The sequence below is a fragment of the Epinephelus moara genome, chromosome 20, assembly GCF_006386435.1.
Source record: "Epinephelus moara isolate mb chromosome 20, YSFRI_EMoa_1.0, whole genome shotgun sequence".
NCBI lineage: Eukaryota > Metazoa > Chordata > Actinopteri > Perciformes > Serranidae > Epinephelus > Epinephelus moara.
Window position 1 is genome coordinate 20,285,303 of NC_065525.1, and position 17,038 is coordinate 20,302,340.

The 17,038-nt window shown below is 42.8% G+C and overlaps 1 protein-coding gene across 1 annotated transcript in view; it reads left to right on the forward strand.

Moving 5' to 3' along the window:
* Nucleotides 1–8,654: 8,654 nt before the first annotated feature.
* Nucleotides 8,655–17,038, forward strand: part of LOC126408680 (zinc finger protein 469) — a 67,888-nt gene continuing 59,504 nt past the window's right edge. Inside the window, exon 1 of the mRNA XM_050074380.1 lies at nucleotides 8,655–8,775. The gene's annotated coding sequence lies outside the window, so the exon portion shown is untranslated. The remainder of the gene's footprint in view (nucleotides 8,776–17,038) is intronic.

A 17,038-nucleotide genomic window follows, 5' to 3' on the forward strand; every position in this document is an offset into this window, starting at 1 on the left:
GATACATCTAGCTGGATCTCCTCCAGGTCTGATTGGGAATGGAACGCTGCTGATCTAATTTACTGCATCTATGCAAACAACATGTCACCCCAGGGATGAGCTATGTATGGCACTTGTGTGGCCTTCTCAGGTAGAGTTGCAAGCATCCATGAGCACTTGTGCACTGCAGGTCCAATTGTTGTCTCCCTCTGTAGGCCCCCAGTCTGAAGGAATGCCAGTAGTTGCCAGCTCCTTTCACAGCCTTTCACATTTTGACTCCCAGTAATTCACTCCAAAGGCAGACGAGCCCTTATATCTGTGCCATATGCTACTCTGTGCATGCTCAGATGTTGAAGTCAGGTGTTATTGGACTTTGGCTATTTGCCTAAGATGGACCTCAAGGATGAAACATTTGAGAGATGCATTTAGCTGTGTAGATATATGTTTACATAAAATACTTGCCAAGTACTTTAAAGAGAGGTAAACTCATTGGATTATCTTGTGTGTGCATAAACATTTGTGTCTGTTTATGGGCATATGTCTGTGTATACACGTATACAGACATATACGTCTGTATATATGTGTGTGCATATTTGCACAGATCCGTGTATGTGATCCAGGGGGTAAAGGACAGTAAAATATTGTGTTGGCTTTACTCTGTTATGCTCTTGTCGTGAGTCTCAGTGAGAGGAGGTTGGCTTGACTCTCTTGTTTTGGATAATTGTACGCTACCGAGGTCTGTGGTCCCCTTCTCTGTCTCCCTGTGGCCTAGGCTGCAAGAGCCATATTTAGGTTGCACGTCCTCATCCTATCCTGTCTCATCCCCATCCTGTGCGACACACCCCCACAGCGCGGTAGGGGGCAGATAAAATGACAGCGAGTGGTCCAGAGGCCAGACTGTAGGTGCCTCAGCAAACTGTACTAGGTTACTACAAGACTTGTCTTGACTTCTCAGAAGCGTTCACATTCTTTGTTTTGGACCTCTTTTGTGGATATAAAGTTGCATGGTTTGGTTACGTAAATGTTTTTTAGGAAATTTATGTTACCAAAAATATTTCAAACCATGCTATAGCTGTACTAGTGTTATTTTATTTTTGCAGGTTGTACTCTACTTGTCTGTGGTATTATAGGCCACAGCAGTGTGCTTATGAAACGAGAGTACGTTGTACTTTAGATGGTGCAACTTGAGTGCAACTCATGTTCTGTGCTGCACACTTGTTTAGAATTCCCATTTTATGAACATCACGAACTAGGATTGAATCATTTGGAAAGTGAAAGTGAAAAGCAACATAGTGTTACTGGACATTTAGATCAAAAATAGAGCTGTGGGAAAAAATGCAAAGGGCTGCATTTGCGGGGGAATGTTGCCTCAGGTGTCAGTGAGACAGCTAAACACAATACAGGAATGCTGGTTTGAGTTGTAGATCTGTAAGTCTGAAGGGTCATCAGATACTGCATTGCAAACGATGATGCTATGAAGATGGACTTCATAATTCGGAAACGTTATCATGGCGGCAAACATTTTATCGTCTGTAGCACTATACACTATGTGAACTATGGTCAACTTTTTTTTACAGGATGTCCCTGTTTGTCCTGGCCCTGTGGGTGAGGGCAAATACAGAACTAACGTCTATCTGAACATGGTCTCACCGAAAAAGGCGATGTTTAAACCCCAGTAGTTCATACAACATTTTCCAGCTGCTCTTAATGGCTACACTCATATCGGAAATACACAATAATTGTCAATGCCTTTAATACGGAAAAGTGACTAGTTGCGTCACTTTCCATGTGCACAAACAATATACACTTCATATGTGCAAACATTTTGGTTTTGCCCAATTCCAGGTAAGACATTCTCTTATGCAAGAGATCTAAATTTCACCCCCTGTTGTGTTACTCTTTTTTATTGTCATGTAAAAGTTGCCCTTTCATGTGGCGCTCATACAGGGTGAGCCAAGTTAAGCTCCCTTAAATGACTCTTGCTCACCGCATTTCTCCACCTCTTCACTCCACCCTTCTACTCCTTAAGTTCACCTCCACTTTCCATTGCTCACCACTCCCCCAACTGTAGAAATTCCCCCGAGCTTTCTGACTGACTGCACTCACGCACAGTTAATGGAGTGATACCGATGTTACCGTAGATACCCTTCAGAGAAGACAGACCCCCTGTACCCCAGGCGTTCTCAGTGCATGAAACACACGTCTTTGTTCCGTCTTTCAACAACAGACGAATCCGGGGAAGTTTCGCAAGTTAACATATTGCCAATATTGCGGTGGTGTCTTTCTACAGTACGTGATTAATGATGTTTGAATGCAGCCTGTCCTGAGGTGTGCAGTTTTCTACTTTTAACTTTATCTTTTCTAAATAATACATTTGACAATCAATCAATCAATCTTTATTTTCTCAATCTTCAGACTGGAATGGTAATGGAAATGGGAACTGAAGAAACGCTATCATAATTTGGGAAACACTAGGGGCAGGATACAAATGGGAAATATAAAACAATTTTAAATCAGTCAATAAATAAGTAAATAAATATGTTAAAATAAATAAATAAGTAACAATATAGAAAAATATGCTAATAAAAATACATAAGTAGATAAATACACAATAATGATAAATCCAAAAAAGACATAAAATTAAATTAAAAGCCAGGTTAAAAAGGTGCTTTTAAAAATTATCTATCAACACTCAGGTCTTCAGGCAAACGTGGACCATATTAATGAAATTATGCCTCACCGTGGGTTTTTGGTCTTACTTTGGAGATGATTAAAAGGCCACTACCTGAAGACCTGAGGGAGGGTTCATAGGATAAAAGCAAATCTGATAAATAGGTTGGACTAAGACCATTAAGAGCTTAATGAACCAATAAACGGATCTTAAAATCAATGCTGAAGCACAGAGGAAGCCAATGCAGAGACTTTGAAACTGATCTAATGTGTGCTCTCTTTCTGGTCCTTGTCAGCAAGCATGCACCTGAGTTTTGTAATAACTGCAATTGAGCAATGTTTTTCTCAGAAAGACGAGAAAGTAGAGCATTACAGTAATCAATTCTGCAGGTGATAAAAGCATGCATCAGTGTCTCTGTGTTGGCTTGGGAGAGAGACAGTCACACTCTGGCAGTGTTCTCAAGATGATAAAATCTGTTTTTGGTTATACTTCTAATATGTGGTTCAAAACTAAGATTGGAATCAAAAATAACTCCAAGGACAAGGGTTTCACCTGCTGACAGGGTTTTAGTGCCAGTTCTTGCAGTTTTGTGTTGAGTGTCTCTTTCTGAGCTTCAGGACCAATAACTAAGACCTCAGACCTTGGTTTTGTCCTGGTTGAGTTGAAGAAAGTTTTCTGCCATCCAGGACTTGATATCTAAAAGACAGTATAAAAGGCCATCAATTGGCAGTGATGTCAAGACAGTCAAGACGATGTCTAAGAGTTCGGGAATAAATCAGTCCAAACAAAACTGCTTTGCCAGCAAACATTAGTGGGCTAACTTACTCTCTAGGGGCTGCTGTGATCCTCCTGAATAAATTGATTCAATCAACAAGCTGTGGCATTAGTGTTAAATTTAACATTAGTTGCTTTACTAGAGCAACCTAACGACCACAAAGTCAACATCATGTGGTCAGCATCGCATAAAGAACACATACAATGCTGTCCAGTGTTTTGGTTAAACGAGTGACCGTGGCAACTGGTGACTTTTGGCTGGATGCACCGTGGTTGCTTGTAGTAACAGTATCTGCTGAAAACAGGTGCTGTTGCAGACCTCACGTGGGTGTCCTTGTGGGTGTCCTTTAATTAGAACTTTACAATTTTACAATTTTAAATACATATTTATCTGTGTTTTGTTATCTACACCAACCATTTATGTAAGTTACTTCGAGCAACCATGGACGTATTTGGCTGAAAGTCACCAGTTAACATTGTCACTAAGTGGAAAAAAATGGTGCAAGATACTTTCAGTTACAATGGCGACCATGGCTCATATACTTCTCCATAGGGTTTTTCCTTTTTTACATTTTTCTGTGTGTGTTACTGAAGATCCATGGGAAAATGGTCTCTTTATCTCTTTGATGATAACTCATAAGATATATATCCATCCAGAGTGGATGATAACTCACGAGATATATATCTATCAAGAGTTGATGATAACTCAAGAGATATATATCTATCCAGGCACAAAGCTCTAGCTTCAGGGAACATGACCGTTTGGAAAAGAAAGACCTGTTCATACTTCACTTCACTTCTGTTCCTTTTGACACTGCAGAGCTTTTTCAGGTCCTTCATGAGTCATAAAGACAGATATTGAAGTCGCTGTTTATGCACTGTCAGTCAAGAGAAGTCATAGCTAAACTATAGGTACCACACATAAAACCAAAATATGTAAGTGGCACATGCAGTGGATTTTTGAGGGGCTACGATGTATGCTGTCATATGATGATGCGTGGCTCTCAAGCCACTGCCTGCATCAACTCATATGCCTGTCTCCTGCGGCGAACGATAGTAGGAGCAGGTGTTACTGGCAAGCAAAGGCTCATGGGAGAACTTTTGATTTTCTTTTCTCTCACTCGCTCTCTCCTTTGCTCTCACATATGCACTCACACAAAAACTTCTCCTTTTCTTTGCCTTTAAGTTAAGTCACCCAGCAAAGAATTTATCGCCGCTGGGCTTGGATTCCAATCATTATCTGTTGAAATCACCCATGTAACGCACATGCATGCTTTGTAGCTAGAGGGGCTACATTTCTATTTTTCTTCACTTATGAACTCTTTATCAGAGAGGACATGTAGTAATTAATCATTCTGTGACCCATTTTTATTGTCTTCTCTTTGAGATCATGCCCTGTCTTACACAGTTTGTTAAATATATCTTAGTCTGACATTTGTGTACCCATAAAAACTGATGTGTTTTTATGGTTCACTGTGAACAAGGGGCACTTGATAAGGTCAGAATCATTATGTAGCCTTCAGGCTGTTATCCATAGAAGCACCTGCCTGTAGTTTGTGATATTTAGACTGTGAAAATTGACAGAGCAGGTATTCATCAGTATTAGACTGGGAGAGATGCCAGACAAGTAGGTGCTCTAGACACTCTTTGATATAGAAGGTCTGATAAAATTATTTGGGAGCCAGGGAGGGGACTCTCTGTGTGAGTGTGTGAGGTCAGTGTTGGCCCTATGATTAATAAGCCAAAAAATGCTTGTTTTGTCATTAAAATTTTAAAATCAAGGACATATTTCAAGGCGCAAAGCAGACTGATTCATTTTCCAGTGATTTCACTTCGTCGCTTTTACTGGAATGTTTTTCTGACCCGTGCCATTGTACAGAAAACCTTCCTGGTGATGACTAAATGATTCTACTTGTTGTGAATGTTTCCAAACCTCAGCTTCATGAAATAAAAACCCACCATTTTCCTCATTTTCCAATCACCACCGTCATCCTTTATATTGCCTGTCATGCCCCCTGCAGATGCTCGTAAGCCCCACTGTTGACTGGAATAGAGATGCAGAGTTTCCAGTGAGTGTGTGTGTGGACATCGTTCATCATGCTACTCATTTCAACAACATTTCCCCTCACTTCAGGAGCTCTGGGATCATATCCAGCAAAGTAAATAATGATGCGCTGAGAGATCATCCAACACCCTAGGTTAGGGGTCATAGAGCCCCCACTCCTGGCTTAAAGGTTCTGTATGTGTCATTCAGAGCATCAGTATAGCAGCAAACCACAATGTGCTATGTGAAGATATAGTGGAGTAATGGCATCCTGACCAGAGAATGAAGTCACACTCCTTCTATGTGTGCTGTAATCAGAGCTTCTGTGTGGTTTGTTAAGCCGACCTGAGAACGCATCTATGTTAGTGTATGCTTGTGTCCCGCGGGCTAGCTCATTGCTGCCGCTTTGCACTGCTCTTATAAGACGCTTATTACTGACATCAAGACTGCATCTTTGCAAAAGCATAGCACCCACCTTCAGATTTCAGATGTGACTTAGCCAAAAGACCTGAGAAAAAAACCTGCTCAACGCTGTCTCGTAGGAATGCTTGGAGGCTCCGCGTCCACTGTGCTGACACGAGAATGTATGACAGGGAAGTCGTGTTTGAAAACTGGTGATAAACAGCTGACGTTTGAACATCATAGTCATGATGTGAAACGCATCCTAGCGCACGTTTAATGAAATGTAAATTCTTATTTTAATGTAAATTCAATAGTGCATATTTGACCATTTCTTCTGTGAAATTTTAGGGGAAATTCAGCCTCCCTTGTTGTCTCAGAGCAATCGCCCCTGGTGGACAGTGATGTCAGACTGCTGGTCAGTCTTCCACTGTGGTCCAGACTGAAATGTCTCACAAACTATCAGATGCTTGCCATGGGATTTTGTACAGACAGTCATGGGCCCCAGAGGATTAGATGGAGCCTAATGACTTTGACGATTTCCTGGCCTTTTGTCTTCCACAACCATGAGGTTTTGGTTAAGAGTGAAATGTTTGGACAACTATTGCATTGGATTGCCATGAAATTCTGTACAGATATTTATGGTGCCTGGAACATATTCAGATGCTGAATCCTAATGAATAATAATAATCATGATAATGATCTGCTGATTTTCCACTGAGTGCCACCAATTAAGTTATCACTTTAATATCTCATTACCTACTACATGGACTGGCACCAAATTTTCTACCTAAAACTATTAGATGGATTACACCAACACTGTGTGAGCATGCCATGAGAGTTAAGTTACAGAAGTTCTGATTCTGACTATGCTTAAGAATGTGCACAGCATATACACAATCACACAAAACCATGAAGACTGACAGAGACACATACTGTACATGCAGACATTTGGGATATCGGCCTAAATATGTGAACAGTTGTTAAGTCTTAGCACATTAAGATCCATGACAGAGCTGAACCCCTCTTTTGAAATTCTGCTGAATGCGAGAGGGAGAAATGGGAATGTTTTAAACAAGACAAGCGGGAATTGGGAAGACTCTGGGGGAGTGAGGGATGACCATCCAGCCGAGAGAGGAAGCTGTGCCAGATTCTCAAAGACTACACTATGACTCATAGGTCAAGGCCCCCGTGCCTGTAAACAGGATTCTTCTCATAATTTGAGTGCTGAATCACATGCTGCACTCAAACACTGTGTTCTACTTTTCAGTTATAATCACTTTGACTCAAGTAGTACTAATCTCCCAGGGAGTAACGGGAGAGATCGGCAGAGAGTCAGAAACGAAGCAAGGGATAGCAAACCAGTTATCAGATGAGTATGGAGAGGGGGAGTGCGTGTGAACAAAGTTAGGCATGTTGAGGATGCGGTTGATGACCATTGTTGTGACGTCCCATTGGTGGTTATAAAGCTGAGGTCAAACCAATGATTGTCATCATCCTGATGACTCTTAAATGTAGGCTAATCTAGTTTTCCAGAACAAACTCCCGCAGGGTTGGGATGTGTTGTGAAAGCTGTTGTATGTCAAGGTCATGGTAAGGGTGTCAGCACAGCTCTGGTTTATCTCTTGATCAGGTTACAAGATGACCGAAGAGCTGGACTGGATAGGCTCTTGTCCTCATGACCCTGTCACTTGCATGCAGTAATGAAGACGATGAGGATACCCTTGTAAATTTAGGACAGGCTTTTGCCTGCGTCTTGGTTAAGTCTGACAACTTTCCTTGAACAATCCATTCAAAATATAGCCACATTTCTTTTCTTTCCTCTGTGCACTCTCCATTTCCTTTAATGAGGTCACGACCCCTGAGGACAGCCCCACTAGGTTAGCCCTTTAACGGACACACTCGCCAACCAATAAGCATAAGTGCATTCCTCACATTCTGGAAAGACAGTGTCAAGGCTGTCAAAAAACCTTGGAGTAAAAGGTGTGTGTGTGTGTGTGTGTGTGTGTGTGTGTGTGTGTGTGTGTGTGTGTGTGAGTGTGTGCGCGCGCGTGCGTGTGCGTGCGTGTGCTGCAGCAGGGAAGGCAGTATTACACAATGTCACATGCAGCAGTCAGGCATCCACGAGCTGACCTGTGCATTTCTCAGAATCATCTATTAAATACCTTCAGTGGACCCTAGATTTATAGTCTCGGTTTAACAGTTCCTGAAACCAGACTACAGTTGAAGCAGTATGGACTCCAAAAGGATTCCTTCTTTTGCCTTACAGTGAGCTCCACACCACACACACACACACACACACATACACACNGAGAGAGAGAGAGAGAGAGAGAGAGAGGGAGAGGGCTTGAGAGAGGATTCAGACAAATTTAGATAAACACCGACAGACTGCACCAGGGAGACAGGGAACTAGAGACGAATATTTTTGCGAGTGCAGAAGCAGAAAAATCGAGAGAAAGCAAGAATTAAAAAGGAGAGAGCGGTTGGTTTTCTGATTGGCAGAATCTCAAGAAAGCAGAAGTGGTTTTAGGAAAACTTTAAAAGCTGCTGGGGGAAAAAGGAACGCAAGAGAAAAGAGCCTGGTAAAGAGAGATCAGTGGAAACAGCGCAGTGGTGAGAAAGTTAAAATTTTAGTGGAGCAAAGTGTTCTAATCTTCTCTCTCCTGAGGGCGTTTTTGGAAGCCTTTCTCATCAGTCTGGGCAGGACTCAGTTGTCCCTCTATGCCTCCCTCCCTCCTCCGTTTTCCCTCTGCCTTAGTTCACTGCAGTAGAGCGTAACTAGAGCCACGCGATGACTACAGGTTGAGAAGTGAGTGAGAGAAAGGGAGACAGAGATCAAGGAGAGGAGAGACTGACACACACCTCACACATTGGAGTTTGGAGTCACTGTGCAGCCCTCAAAGGAGAGGTGAGGGGAGGATATCTTACCAGGTTGTGAGCTTTCCCTCTGCATGAGTGTGCATTTGTGTGCATGTATATTTGTGTGTCTGTATGTAAACATGTCTGTAGGTGAGAGTGCAGCCATGATTATGGGTGAATTAGAGCATTGAGCAAGCGGCTGCACGTAGTGGATCTGTTTGAGCAGAGTTTTCTTTGAATCCACCTCAATGAAGGCTTCTATTCATATTTCTGTTTAAACAATCCTCATGTCAGTGATCAGACTTTGAAACGTGTGTGACAGGTTTGACTTTCCAAGATCACAGTTTGGTGTGTGTATGTGTGTGTGAATCCCCCTGCGAAGCAGAGCAAAAGACACATTGAGAAAGTCACTTCATGAGGGTGCACATGTATGTATCTGCACGTGTGTTTGTTTCTATTTGATTTACCTTCGGTTCCCTAGAGATTTGCAAACAAATTGTTCAGCTGTGTCAGCAGTGGATACCTACTGAAGGACATAAAGACAGACAGACAGAGAGCCAAGAACTCATCTGGCCACAATATGGGCTGCCTGCACATTTTGCTGTCACATTTAAAATTGCTGGATTCCTTTTGTAAAAGATGTGTATTTGCAACAGACATCAGATGTTGTGACAGTGATGAGAAGCAGAAAACAGATGTAGCAAATTGATGGAAGAGCATCTCTGCAGAATGTGAATGCACGCATGCTTTACTTTGAAATGCCAAGAAGTAGCTGCAGTGGTGGTGTTGCCCTCCTCATACCTGCATACTGTAACACTTTCTACAGTTTGCTTGTACATGTTCTTACAATACGTTCACACCTCTGAAGTTTTTTTTTATCTTCTTTGTTCCTAATTCCCCCTCAGTTTGATTTATCTGTGCACTGTGGTTATGTTGCTTTGCTTCCAGCCCACTGGTGACAGCTTACTGCTAAGAGCTTCCAGGGTGTGGCTGAGGGACCTAAGGGTGGGGCTCAGGTAGTGCAGATAGGTAGGTCACCGTGGAATGTTTGAGATTCCTCCACAGTGCTGCCTCTGCGGTGAATACACCCAGCCCCCAACCTGCGTGCCCCCACCCAGCCTCTGCTCCCTCGCCGCCCACCAGGCACTCCACTTCCCTTCCCCTCCCTCCCTACACCCACTTTATCCTCTCTGCCCCGCGACTGGAACCTGCTCAGTCATGCCAGTCTGCCTCCTTGTGCCAGCCTAACTACCACACACATAAAAAGGTGGAAAATTGTCCTCAGAGCTGCCAGGTGTGGCATTCCCCCTGTGAGTGTAATGCTGTATTTTGCCAGGTGTGCCATCAGCATGTCTGAGTTGAGGAGACAAGAGTGGGACTTGGCCTGGGGAGTCTTTGTTTTCTAAACTTGAATCTCCGAGTTAGTGATGAGCAACACAAATCCAGCAGCTGCCAATACCAGTATCTTTTTCCTGTGATGTAGTATGTGTAAATTGCATACTTTCTGTCAGTGTTCAAGATAATTAGCTTAGATCACTATATTCCACTCCCAAGGGAAATGGGAAGTGTAGGTGTTGTGTATGTGTGACAGATTGAACAGCATCAGCAAGGCTATAAACATTTTTTTTATCACTTGCAATCGCAAGAACATAAATAAAAAGTTCTGCATGTACATGTATGAAACTATGTGTCTTTCAGACGTCACAGTACAGATGCTGACGTCTGTTTTTCTTTTCAGAGTGCCAAGCATCCATACAAAAAGCCCATTATAAGCTTTTATACCCTGTGCAGTGCGAGCACAATTCAGACCGGCTCGATAAGAGTGATAGTGGCATGACAATTACAGTGTCACGGAACAAAATTAAAGCAAATTGCCAGATTTGTCCATCAGTCAGCGATCAAAATCATGTGCCCATTATCAAGGGACTAGCCAGGTATTCCCTTGAAATCTTTATAGGTGAACTGATTGATTTATGAGATCGGAGGCGGCAGTGAGGTCAGGAATCCAGGTGTACAACGTTGCGAGCTGAGGGTGCCAGATTCCACCAAGAACAATAGAATGGACGAGGGATGCTTCACATAAAGTCAGAGTGCCCTGGAAACGTTGGCTGGGAGAAACAGAAATCTAAAGGTGTCACTGATAGCCAAGGGAGCGAAACATAAGGCCATTAACGAGAGGAGTGGGAGCGATGGAAAGCGAAGGGTGTGACAGAAGAGGGAGACAGCAGAGAAGTGAGAGGGAGTCCTTGTCCAGCTGTATGACAGCAGTGTTGGCCTGGTACATAGAGCTCTTCAATGGCCCAGTAAATGCTTCTAGAATGGAAACCATATCAACACCACAGACTTTTTACCTCACATTACCTCTCCCCTTCCTGCCCCTGCCCCTTTAACCCGCACACCCTCCTCCCTGCCTCATGGCCTCAGTGGGTCTGCTCTGGCAATGGCATGTTTTTCATTAGTCAATTACAACCTCTAAAGCTCGCCGCTTTTCTCAAACACTCTTCTTTCCTATTTTTTCTCCTTTTTTTCTTTCTAAGGTCCCCTTTCCTTCTGCTTGGTATGATCTTCCCTTTCAGTATTTTTTTCTCTCTGAATCTCCCTGCACACTGAGGCTCAGCCCATCACACTATGTTATGAACTCAGTGTTCTTTTCTGTATCGTAGCTGTCACTATGAAAACCTTACTGTCAAACTGCCAATTTACATATGATGTAATTTTAATTTAAAGGCAAGTCAATTCCCGTAAACATTTTCGGACTAAAGCACATACCAGCCTCATGCATTTGTGTGTGCATGCAGAGATGTATGCAGAGCTAGATACACAGTGCATTCTCAAATGTAGGAAAAGCCAACACATGCGAGTCCTCACTCGCTCCTCTGCATTCATCAATGCATGCAACAATAGGATACATCAATATGCCTTCAGGGGTTAACATTTGTCAAACATTGAATGAAACCTCAGCTCAAAATGCTTTGACATGTAAAACATTTCCAAAGACAACACTGAGGGTGTTTCTTCAAGATTCCTGTAGGATTTTCTGTGTTGTCAAAGCGCAGTAATCAGGTCACCGCGTCCGTGGGTTCATTCAAATAGGAAAAAATAGAAAATATCTTCCCTTTGGCATGGGAATAAACCAAGAAATTTTTTTTCAGATTATAGGCTTGTAAGTACTTGCTGATTAGTTTCTCACTACCAATTACAGTAATATCTGCAGCTTGCCAAATGCCATTATGCAGGTAAGCACTTGCCTGTTACAATGTAAATAATTTAATACACAGTTTTGAATTACAGTGAGATATTAGCAGCCAAATATAGTGAAATATTACATAAATTAATTTTCAGTGCTAATAGACTCAACACTCTGTGTGTAGCTGTATAAAAAACCCTGGCCAACAGTAACAGCCAGAGTGTGTGATGGAGTCTTTTGAAGGATAAACAGCTGAAGGCAATTTGGCTCATTGGGCGTAATGCACAGGGCACTGGGCGGCAGGTTATGTGTTCACTCTCTGGCTGAAATGTTGGATGTTTGTTCCTGTTTTCCTCACTGACGGACATCAGAGCATCAGGCCCGGTCAAACAAATATAGTGCTAATGTAGGTAATTGCAGGAAATCAGAAACAAATGGCTTTGGAGTCCATGAACATAGCTGGAGTGCTAAATCGTACACAGACCCTGACTAAGCATTTCCTCTTGAATAATGTTTCCTCTTAGCTGGAGCAAAAAGATCTGAACCCATTTACTTTGCTCAGGTTCTGGCTGCCGTAATCCATTCAACAAACAATTTATATCAGCAGTTAATACCCTCATTTTTTCTTTGCTGTTAATGCCAACTTTAGCTTTTATCAGTTGACATGTCACTGCGGATGGGCTTTAGTTTATTAATGTGCATGTGGGATGTTGATTTTTCCACCTGGCCTGAGTTTCTTTCCATTTCCTCTCATAAGGTCTGACTCAGCTTGTCATAAACCTCCCCAGCAATCTCTGTTTGGATTTGTTTAATGTCTCATTGCTTTGGTTTGGAGTATAGATCACTGGTAATACTGCAGAAGGGATACCTGGTTTCATTCTGTCCTTTTATGTTCTGGCTACTTCACATGGCGAGGAATGATTTAAAACTGTTGACGAACAGATGAGTTATGAGTGAAAAAAGTTCATCCTCTGAAGAGGGAAATGCCTCTCTAATGTCAGGGTTGCTTTTATGTGTTCATGTCCACATGAGTTCAAAACATAAATAATAATGTTTATCTGCACACATGCTCATATTTCTGATTGATGATATTGTTTCAGAGCCATTGATTACTTCTTTCTGTTTTTAGCAAATAGATATAGCAATAGAATTTATCATATACATATATATATATATATATATATATATATATATATAGTGTGAATGTAAACAATGGTTGCTCTAAAATCATTTCAGAGTAGGCAGGAACTTCAGCTTCTAGGCCTGAGGCACCAAACTTTAAACTGTAGCCTTCACTCCTGTCTCAGCACTTTCTCTGTGGCCTTAGCAGAGATCCAAGGGTAGGGGCGTGGAGATAATGATGTCCTGTCAACTACCGCGTTTTTAAGCTCTGTTCAAAGGCAAATAACTAACTTAATGAACCAAAATTCATCCCCGGGAGCTTTAGCCAATCCACCTCTTATATCAGTTTTGTGTTTATTATTCTTGATAGACAAAATATACAATCTCCACCCAGTTCAGTGTGAAGAATGGTAAGGTGCAAGCTGGACTCCAGATTGCATCCACCACCTCACCTGATTTACATGCAATTCCTTTGAGGTCATAATGCCTCCCTGCAGGGAGGGTCAGCGAGGATGCCAAGAGGGCACAAGGCCAGAGTTAACACACACCAGGAGTGAAGCACAGCCACTCTCACACAGTATAGACATATAATGACATATTGTACAGGCACACATGGGCAGGGATATACAATCTTATCCCCACATTTGGTTTCCAACATGAAACAGGATCAGCTCTCACTGTGCTCTAGATGAATGTTCACAGGACACGCCAGCCCCACGCTGTTACCAATCTCTCAAGCAACTCTCAAGTGAATGAAGTCTAATCCTCAGCAAACGTGTTTTATATTGGTGAAAAGACACCCACTTTGGCCACTGACATTTCTGCAGTGATTGTCACCTGGGCTTGTGATAGAATGGGATGGGTGGAAGTCATGGGGTGGAGCAGGTTGTCTGACAGAAAATAGGCAAATTCTTTTTTTGTGAGAAGTTCAGGGGAAAAGTCTTCCCAACAGTTCAGACACACTGGGAGTGTGCTTACAAAGCAGAGATACAGCATGAAGGATGAGAGGCATAACAACAACTTTGACCCTCTGGCTGTCATCCTCGCCTCTTTTAATCTTTTTCTGAGTCAACTCAAGGGTACCAGGATAATACGCCATCACTCTGCTCTCCTCTTGTGTTCATTCATTAAGAATGAATAACGGAAACAGAGACAGACCAAAAAAAAGCATGTAGTGGTGTGCCCAAACGTTCCCATCTTTAGTGACTAATACGACTTAGGTTTCCTTCCGTGTGTGTATGAGTACATGTGTAAATGTGTGGGTGTGTGCATGTGGAGACTTGTGGTTGCACGACTGCGTCTGTGTGTCTGTTGTGCGTGTATGCATGTGTTTGTCACAATAGTAAAAGTCCTTAACTCCTTGTGGTCGCGGCTCTGTGGTCACATGGACTAAATGAACTCACACACACACACACACACATACACACACACACGACTCAGAACACCTCGAGGTGACTCCCCATGGCAGGGGGCCCAGTGTGTCACAAAACCACACAGCTGTACATTCCCAGACTCTGAGAGTGGGATTAGATTAGCAAAGTGGAACACTTGCATCTGTAGGCGATGGCTGTGTTTTTCTCTGATTGCATCTCTATGTTTATCCGTGTCTGCACATAAACAGGGTCTTTGAGACTCATGGCAGCTCAAGGTGTGTGGGAAGGAAGGAACTCTCGGCACTGGCTGCATTTTTATTAGATTATGTGAATGTTCTCCAGTGAGCTCCCATAGGTCAGCGTTTTATGGCTGCGTAAATGGCTCTGTGTGCCACATGCCCATTTTAGCTGGTATGTAATTTTGAAGTCCTTACACTGAATGGCTTCTTTGATTGGCAGTAAATTATGTATAGCTCAGTGCTACCGTAGTGGCCGCAGAATACTATTTTTTAGACAGTTTTAATTCTTAATTATAAGGACAAACTTTGGACACTGTAGATCATCTGCTTGCTTGCTGTTTTGTAAAACCTGTACAGTGCTGGAGCAGTTTCACGTCTCTTCTACTGTATGATGTGCATGTGTGCCAGATTTCTGGGCTTTGGCAGCTGACGTGAAAGCTAAATCAGAGTCAGGCTGGCTCACTTTTATTCTTCAGAACCATCCTGCATGATGTGAGGGTTTGGATAAAAGAGTGAAACAGATGGAGAGTACCATCACAGGCTGAGTTTTTTTTTTGTTTTTTTTTTCGTGCGTCACTGCTTGGTATCAATTTGTCCCATGAAATGAATGTCAAACATGGTCAGCAGTAGCTCTGAGGTTGTAGATCAGGAAATTATACCACAGTTGTTTCCAGTGACATTGTGATTACTGGCAATGTGATTGTGGCTGCCAGGCACTCTAATGAGAGTCAGTGTCTCCCACAGCCTCAGGCAGAGCTTCTGAGTGTCGAGGAGGGCCTTAGTGCAAGCAGTATGTTCAGCCATATTTTGGTGACACAACGATTGTTTGGAACACACGCAACATTCGTATGGATAATGTGGTTTGTTTCTTTGAACATTCTGATACTTAATTTCTACCACAGCCACCTTTCAAGACTACAGGACGTGAGTGTTGATGTACCCAAAAGATTCTGGGTGGAGTATCGCTTTAAGTACATCATGGAGAAAGAATGACAGGCTGCAACATTTAGTTCTAGAGTGCTTTTTACGAGGATCTGTGTGTGCTTGTATGTGAGTGTGTGTTAAGCATGTGCGTGGAGATAGATAGCCTCAAGGCCACCAAAAGCAGTGTGTGTGTGTGTGTGTGTGTGTTGTTTTAGCTTAGATAGTGTTGAGTGTCCATTTAAGTGGTGTTGAATGGGTAGTGCGGAGGGTGGTGAGAGTGGGCGTACTGGGGATTAGTCTGGTGTTGATATCCCAGTGAGGAATTGCAAGTCCCTAATAACTGATGAAACTACAACTGACCGTGAGGGCGCTGACTTCAAGTTTGAAGCATTGAAGTGTCGGAGAGTGATCGGTGGGAGATGCACTGGAGGGAGAGAGCAGCAGATAGGGACGTGGTAGGGGGATTGAGTAAGCAGTGATGTGCTGAGGGAGGAAAGAGGAGCAGGATGCCACCATCTGTTAGCCACATGCACACCCCACAGCAGTCACATAAATCTCAGCCGAGCTCAGCAATGCAAGGCTGCATTCCGCCAGGCTAAACGTGCACTGGCTAGCTACCTCCACAGAAATGTGCGGCTCATGTGACGTACAGATCCAAGCCATACATTCAGCACATATACTGTAGCAAAAGGCGGTGAGATGAAACACAACAGATAGACCAGGCGACTGCACTGATTTGGGAGAACTCTGAGAAAACATCTCCAGTGGGAAATTGTGATATTGATGCGTTGCTGTAAATTTAATCATCAGATTGCCAGTGTTGAGAGAATTAAGACAAAACTTGGTAGAACAGTTGCATAATCTTTCTAAATGTGCTACTGTCACAGTAAACGCTTGAATTATAGCTCCTAACTATTGGCTCGAAATCTGTAGGAAAAATACCGCAGCTAGGCAATGGTTGATTTAAAAGTTGTTTATAAAGGCAACGTTCTTCTGTTCTTCTGGTGTGGTCCCTTGGCCCTCCACTACACTAGGAACAGTGGATGTGCAAATACACAGGGCACACGCACACACACACAGAGTTACAGGTCACCAAGGTCAAAGTCAAGCTCAGGCAGGGGAATGTGTGGATGAGTGGGGTGTTCATGTGCTGTAAAGAGAGGCTGGAGACTTGCACTGCCAGTTCTTCCTACAAGCCATGTTTTTTGACAAGTTGCTGTGCTCTAATGATGATGTGTGTGACAGCTTCCATTGTCAATGTCACATCTCATGCTGTTGCCCTTCTGCTGTCCCAGGATGAAGTACCACATTCTATATAAATCATTTCAACATCTGCATAGCCTGTGGAAGTGTGCTCTCTGTGTTTTGTGTAGTCTCATTTCTTTTTGGTGACTGCTTGTATTTTGTCGATAAAGTATACATAGCACTTAAAAATTGATATTTTTCAGTAGGTTGTTCTGTAGATTG